This window comes from Dipodomys spectabilis, unplaced genomic scaffold (assembly GCF_019054845.1).
Source record: "Dipodomys spectabilis isolate Male_0828 unplaced genomic scaffold, ASM1905484v1 ptg000567l, whole genome shotgun sequence".
NCBI classification, from domain to species: Eukaryota; Metazoa; Chordata; class Mammalia; order Rodentia; family Heteromyidae; genus Dipodomys; species Dipodomys spectabilis.
Genome location: NW_024871244.1, coordinates 1,311,409 through 1,318,892, shown reverse-complemented (window position 1 = coordinate 1,318,892; position 7,484 = coordinate 1,311,409). Strand labels below are relative to the sequence as shown.

The 7,484-nt window shown below is 35.1% G+C and overlaps 1 non-coding gene across 1 annotated transcript; it reads left to right on the top strand.

Annotated features, from left to right (window-relative positions):
* Window positions 1-4,551: 4,551 nt before the first annotated feature.
* On the top strand, window positions 4,552-4,658 carry LOC122100161. Its single transcript, XR_006146117.1, has one exon. It is a non-coding gene; the product is annotated as a U6 spliceosomal RNA (small nuclear RNA).
* The last annotated feature ends 2,826 nt before the right edge of the window (window positions 4,659-7,484 follow it).

The window sequence follows — 7,484 nt, the reverse complement described above, 5'->3', positions numbered from 1 at the left end:
GTGCGATTCTTTAATCACAAGAACATTTCATCTGCAAAGAGGGAGAGTTTTACTTCTTCTTTCCCTATTTGGATCCCTTTTATATTTTCACCTTGTCTTATTGTTGTAGTTAGTCATTCCAATACTAGATTGAAGAGAAGTGGAGAGAGTGGGCATCCTTGTCTCATTCCTGAGTAAGAGGAAATAGCTTTAGTATTTCACCATTAAGTAAAATGATGGCTATAGGTTTGTCATATACAGCCTTTATTGTATTGAGGAATGTTCCATGGATTCCTAATTTTTCCAGAACCTTCATAATAAAGGGGTGTTGGATCTTGTCGAATGCTTTTTCTGCATCTATTGAGACGACCGTGTGGTTCTTATCCTTGCTGCTGTTGATGTGATGAATTATATTAATTGATTTGCATATATTAAACCAGCTTTGCATCCCTGAAAGGAATCCTGTTTGATCCTGATGTATGATTTTTTGGATGAATTGTTGAAGTCAAGTGGCCAAAATTTTGTTGAGAAACTTTGCATCAATGTTCATAAACGAAATGGGTCTATAGTTCTCTTTCCTTGATGAGGCCCTTCATGGTTTTGGGATGTGTGTTATGATGGCCTCATAGAATGAGTTCATTAGTAAACTTTCTCTTTCAGTTTCATTGAAGAGTTGGAGGAGTATTGGCGTGATCTCTGCTTTGAAGGCCTTATAGAATTCTGCTGTAAAACCATTTGGTCCTGGGCTTTTCTTACATGGGAGGTCTCTTATTGCTGGTTCTATTTCAATGCTTGTTATAGGCCTCTTAAGATAGTTTGACTCATCTTGGCTTAGTTTCGGCATGTCAGTATTTGCTAGGATAAGGTCCATTTCTGCCAAGTTCTCAAACTTATTAGTTTAAAGGTTGTAGAAGCATTCCCTTATAATGTTCTGAATCTTAGTTGTTTCTCTGATATTTCCATTGTTATCTCTGAGTTTATTTGGGTGTGTTCTCTTCTTTTTCTGATAAGTTTGTTAAATGTCTGTCAATTTTGTTAAATGTTTTGAAGACTCAACTCTTTGGTTTCTTGATTCTTTCTATTTTTTTTTACATTCCAATTCATTTAATTATGATTTAATTTTAATTATTTATTTGCATCTACTGGATTGTGTTTATCTTGCTGCTCTTTTTCAAGGAGGCTCGGATGTCTCATTAAATTGGTTTCACATCTCACCAATTTGTTGATGTAGGAACGCAGAGGTATAAATTTGCCTTTGAATACTGTGTTTGCTGTGTCCCAGCGGACACAGCAAATTGGTGTGTTCATTTTTGTTGAATATCATGAACATTTGAATTTCCTTTCTAATCTCTTCCATGACCCACTCGTGATTCAGTAGTGTGTTGTTCAGGATCCATGTATTACATGGCTTTTTTTGGTGGCTTTTGGTGTTGAGTTCTAATTTTATTCCCTGGTGGTCTGAGAGAATGCAAGGTATAACTTCAATGTTTCTGAATTTGGACAAGTTTGCTTTGTGGCCTAAAGTATGGTCTATTTTGGAAAATGTTCCATGTGCTGTGGAGAAAAACGTATTGTCTAGTGCTGCTGGGTGAAATATTCAGTAGATGTCTGTTAAATCTACTTGGTTTATGCAGTTTTTTATATCTGCGGTTTCTCTATTGAGTTTTTGCGAAATTCAGCTATCTAGTGGGGAAAGTTCTGTGTTAAAGTCCCCAACAATTAATGTCTTTGGATCTATGTGGGATTTGAGGGAAAATAGTGTTTCTTGGATAAATTTGGGTGCTCCGTTGTTTGGCAAATAGATATTTAGAATTGTAATATCCTCCTGAAGGGGTAATCCCTTAATTAGTATGTACCGAACTTTTCACTAATTTTAATTAAAAGTCTATTTTATCTGATATTAGGATTGCAACTCCTTCTTGTTTATGGGGACCATTTGCTTGGTAGATTTTGTTCTAGCCTTTATAATTGAAAATGTTTGTTTTTGTGGCCAAGATGTGAATCCTGAAGGCAGTAGATAGAAGGATCTTGCTTTTTAATCCAAGTAGACACACTTTGTTGCTTAATTGGAGAATTAAGTCCGTTAATGTTGAGAGATAGAACTCAGAGGTATTTGGGAGTTCCTGCCATTTTATCCAACTTGTTAGGGGCTGCCGCAACTGTATTCTTATGGTTCTTGGATTCTCAGTTTGGGTGCTGTTTCTTGGCCTTTATTGTGGTCTTGTTGGTTTTCTCTGTGTAGGACATCTTTAAGATTCTTTTGTAGGGCTGGTTTGGTAGAGATATATAGTTTCAATTTTTCTTTGCCATGGAAGTGTTTTATTTGACCTCCGATTATTAAGGAGAGTATAGCTGGGTAAATTATTCTTGGTTGACTCGTGTTTGTCTTTACGGCATGGCTTACATCATTCTAGGCTCTTCTTGCTTTGATTGTCTCTGCTGAGAAATCTGAGGTGATTCTAATTGGTTTCCCTTTATAAGTGATTACCCTTTTCTCTCTGACAGCTTTAAGGATCTTTTCCTGGGTCTGAATTGATTCTGTGCATATTATAATGTGACAATGGGATATCCTGTTCTGGTCTGGTCTATTGGGAGTTCTAAAAGCTTCTTGTATCTGAATAGGCCTATCTTTTTGCATGTTTGGGATGTTCTCTCCTAGGATCTTGTTAAACAAATTTCCTAGACCATTGACTTCTGGCTCTAGGTGCTCCTCTACACACATTTTCCTTAGATTAGGCCTTGTAATGGTGTCTTCCACGGGTTGAATGTTGAATAGATCTATCATATTTCTTGGATTTGTCTTGGATGCTTGTATGTTCTTTCTCTATAATATCTAGGCTGTCTTCTATCCTCAGGATTCAGTCTTTTGCATGGTCTATCCCACTATCCAGACTTTCTACTTTTTTTTATTTCCTTATAGTTGTTGGGCTTTTATGGCTTCAAATTCTTTGTTGGATCTTTGTTTTAGATCTTGTATGAAATTCTTTACTTCCTTAATTTAGTGTTCAGTGTTTATTCTCAAAAAACTTAGTTGATTAGTTATGGTTTCCTTGGACTCCCATTTCTTCTGTTGGGATCCATTCAGCATTCCCTTTGTGGACTCCCTGACTTCTTTCAGCTCTCTGTTTATGGATTGCATGAATGCCTCTAGTGATCTCTGTCTATTCTCATCCCGCTCTCTCATTTTCTGTATTACTCTTTGATTAGCTTCCTCACGTTCATGCAATTCCTGTAGTTCTCTTTGATTGATCTCAGCCTGCTCACACAATTCCTTTATTTCTTTTTGAGTGTAGTCAAACTGCTCAGGCAATTCCTTTATGTATCTTTGAGTAGCTTTCTCACGCCCATGAGCTTCCTGTTTTGATCTTTGGTTTGCCTCCTCTCTCTCCCTATCCTGATCACACAGAGTCCATTGCAGGTTTTCAATCTTTTCATTTACCATGTTTACCATTAGTGTTTGTAGAGCTTTTTGGGAGCTCTCTTCTGGATTATTCATTATCTGTTCTGTCCACTGATTATCATGAGTGGAGTTAAATGTATATGTAGAGTCCAGTTTTCTGAGGATTCACTCATCTGCCTAGGAATTCATGCTGGCTGTTGGAAAAAGAGCTCAAGTAAAGATGCCATTTAAAGCCTTATAACTTTACTCTTTACCAGGGTATTCTCTTGCTACTTTGGTTGTTGAGAGTGTCTACAAGACTAAGAATTCCGTGAGAAGAAGTAAACACCATATGACTTATACCCAATTGACTTGCTATCACTTGTACAGCATTTTGTAAGTCAAATCTCTCTAAAACTACCAGTTTTAAGAGATAAGAGGAGTGGTAAAAGAACTCTTAGAGACAAATACATCTTCAACACATATTGTTCCAAGTATTCCGTTTAGGCATATTCAATAACTGGTGAAACTTATGTTGGCTGTAATTATGTGTCTTTCTCCATGTGTGCATGTATACATGTGTATATGTATGTGTGTGAATAGTAACATACATGTGTACATTATGGCTTATATCATCATTTATTCCTTGCTAACAAATAAAGTAAGGAATCCCTAAAGTTTTAACAGAAACTGTGTAGTTAAAGTCTTAACTCTTCACTCTGCTTCTTTACACAAAGACTTTGCAACTCCTCATTAATGAAGTTCCCATAAACTCTGAAATGTAAATACTTAATGCTTAATGTCTGCTACCATAAATCTTAAATACTTTATAGAAAAGTTTTATACTTGCCAAATAGTCCTATTTTTTGGCATATATAAGCAAAATCCCCAAAGTAAGCATATTTAAAACATTAAAACTTTTAACAAACCTTAACACTTTCTGCAATGTTCATTTTGACAGGTGCCTTGTATAGAATAATTGAATTTCTCCTCCTACACATCTCTTGAACAATAAATATCCAGAATTATTTTGTTTTTGGCATGTCTATCTTGATTTTATTCTTAAATGTGTGCTTATGTAAGAAATACATGATTCTAAAATTTCACAACAATTCTTTTGAACTTACTTTTTGTTGAATTGTCTAGTTTAAAAAAATCAATAAAAATTATACTTTATATATAAAAAATGTTTTATGCTCAATTTAGCATCACATACACTAACATTGGAACAATACAGAGAAGATTAGCACACCCCAGGCACAAGGATGACATGAAAATTCGTGGAGCGTTCCATATTTTTTACAACAGATGCTGAAAGGTATGTGGCCACAAGGGAACCATATTGCATTCTTGGTGGGAGTGTAAACTTGTTCAACTACTTTGGAAAGTAGTATGGAGTTTCCTCAAAAGACTCCACATAAACTCCTCTATGACACAGTAATCCCACTTCTGGGGATTTACCCAAATGATCATAAACAAGACCATACTAAAACTACCAGCACAACTATGGTTATTGCAACATTATTTACGATAGCTAATATATGGAATCAACCCAGATGCCCCATTAGATGAATGGATCAAGAAAATGTGGTATATATACACAATGGAATTCTATGTCTCCATCAGAAAGAATGACATCTCCCAATTTGATAGGAAATGGAAAGACTTGAAAAAAAAATTATTTTGTAAAGTAAGCCAAGTCCAAATAAATATAGGTCCCATGATTTCCCTTATTTTCAATAACGAATATATGTCTTGGATAAGCAGAAAAGTTCAAAAGATATGTGCATATATCCAGATAAGATGATGTTAAAGAAATTGAACCCCAAGATAGGGACACAAGTGGATTTTTTTGTTTCTTGCTATTGTTTCTAACGTACTTATGATGTGCGATGGCATTTTTTTTTTGTTTCTTTGTATGTTTCTCCCCATGCTATAACCCCTGTTTTCTCTGTATTTGAAGTTGGTGTACTTACATCTTGTATGTATGCTTCTCTAATTTGGGGAGGGGAAGGGAAAAAATGCTCAAATAGGGATACAGGTTGACCCATTGTAACAATGAGATGCACAAGACACTATGTTGAAAAATGAACTTTACAATTTAGGCGTAGGAAGGAAGGGTGAGGGGAGTGTACTTGTGGAGGTGGGAGGGAAGGGATGGTAGGGGAAATACAAAGGAGGAGTTAACAATGATTGTTAGGAAATATACTAGTTTCCTTGTTCATGTAAATGTGACCCCTCTGCACAGTATTATTACAATAAAAAATATATAAAATGCTCTGAGATGGAATAGTTTATTTCCTCTATTTTACCCATATAATATCGTTAACAAAGAAATTAATGCAGAACACTGATATGAAGGTAATTTGAATAAATGTGTGTGTGTGTGTGTGTGTGTGTGAGTGAGTGCGGCACCGCACAATCAAACACATGCGTGCGTGCAAACACACGCCATGCATGTATATTGGCATGCTGAGAGTTTAAAATCAGGTCTTCAAGGTCTTGCTAGGCTTTTACTATCTAGCTACGATATAAGCTACATCTCAATTCCTGGCTCTTTGCTAATTCATTAAACTTTTTGAAAAATAATTTCATGACGTGTTTTTTTTGACTCTGATTGGCTCCCAAGTGTTGTCCACAGATCTCAGTCTCCTGAGCAAATATACAGAGTAGATAGGATTATAGGTGTGACCAGCCAGAACAAGGCTTTTAGAATAATTTTTAAAATAAAAGAAAATTTACTTCAAGGGAGCCTGTTTTATCATCTCCTAATTTGAAAGCCTTTTGGAGTGATTTTATGATAATTTAATTTGTTTGGGGATTGTTAAAAGACAGAAAGTGATGATATTTAAAAGTTTTAGTACTTTTTAAAAAAGAAACTGGAACTGTGGGACAGAAGAAATTTGGCTGTCTTCAGACATCAATTTATAAGCTCAGCTCTGTGCATGATAACCCAATGTCACCAACGCAGTCTGTGTTGAAGACAAAATGTGACAGAAAACAATCACCATGGGCAATATTTGCTACGCTCTTATTTCTTGGGCAATATGAATATTGAATTGAGAGTATAAAGAATGGAGAGATTTTACCCACCTTTTTGGTATTGCTGAAAGACTTTTGGAAACTTTGACTCATTTCTTTCCTCACTGTGTGTGTCTTTGGGCCGTGCACTTACTGTCTTTAACTACAATTTTTCCCAACACTACAATGGTAATAACATTAGCATTATAGCAAATGTTATCTTAAGAATTAAGAGAATAAAACTTGTGAAACACTTAACATAAACCTATGAATGATCTTTGAGTTTAGCCACCATTCTTTTTAAAATACTAAAAAGAATGTGATAAGTAGTACAGAAACCATTACATGTAGTGTGAGCAACCAGAATTAATATCTACTGACCATGCTCTGAGTCCAAGGAAGCCAGGTGTATAACTTCTTATGCTGTAAATCAAACTGGTTATCTTATGTCATGATAGTGTAAAAATATCAGGGACAGAACGATGAGGGAATGTTGTAGACTGAGGTGAAATCCATATGAAAATGTGCAAAACTGATAAAACATGGAAGTATCTGAGCAGTATGTTGTGTTTTACATCATTTAAGTTACATCGCAAAGATAAGGAAGACCTAGAAGAATAAAATGTCTTTTTGATAGTCTATCATAGGTCCTTAGAAGGATGAACACTTTCCTCATTCTTGTAGAGGCATCGTCAGATGAGGGGAACTATATTTTTTGTTTGCTTCCTTCCATTTATTCTTCAGTTTGAAATCTGAAGAACATGAGACTGAAAGAAACCAAGTGAAATTAGCCATGTAGCCTTCAGAACGAACAATCAAAGAAAAATAAATAAAATATATATAGCCTTGTAAAAGGTCTAATTCCATTGAGTTATATAGTCTCAAGCGTTAACAGAAAATGATTTAAAAATATGTTAATAAAAATTTAAAAATGTTTGGAGCTGCTTAATCTTTTTCCTTTCTACTACTATGAATTAATTATTGATTTTCTATAGAGAGATTAAAGATCAGATTAACAAGAAACTTGATTAAAAATGGACAAAAGTTCTGAATAGACATGTTTTCCAAAAAGCCCTGAAAATCGCCTGTGGATTTACAAATTTGT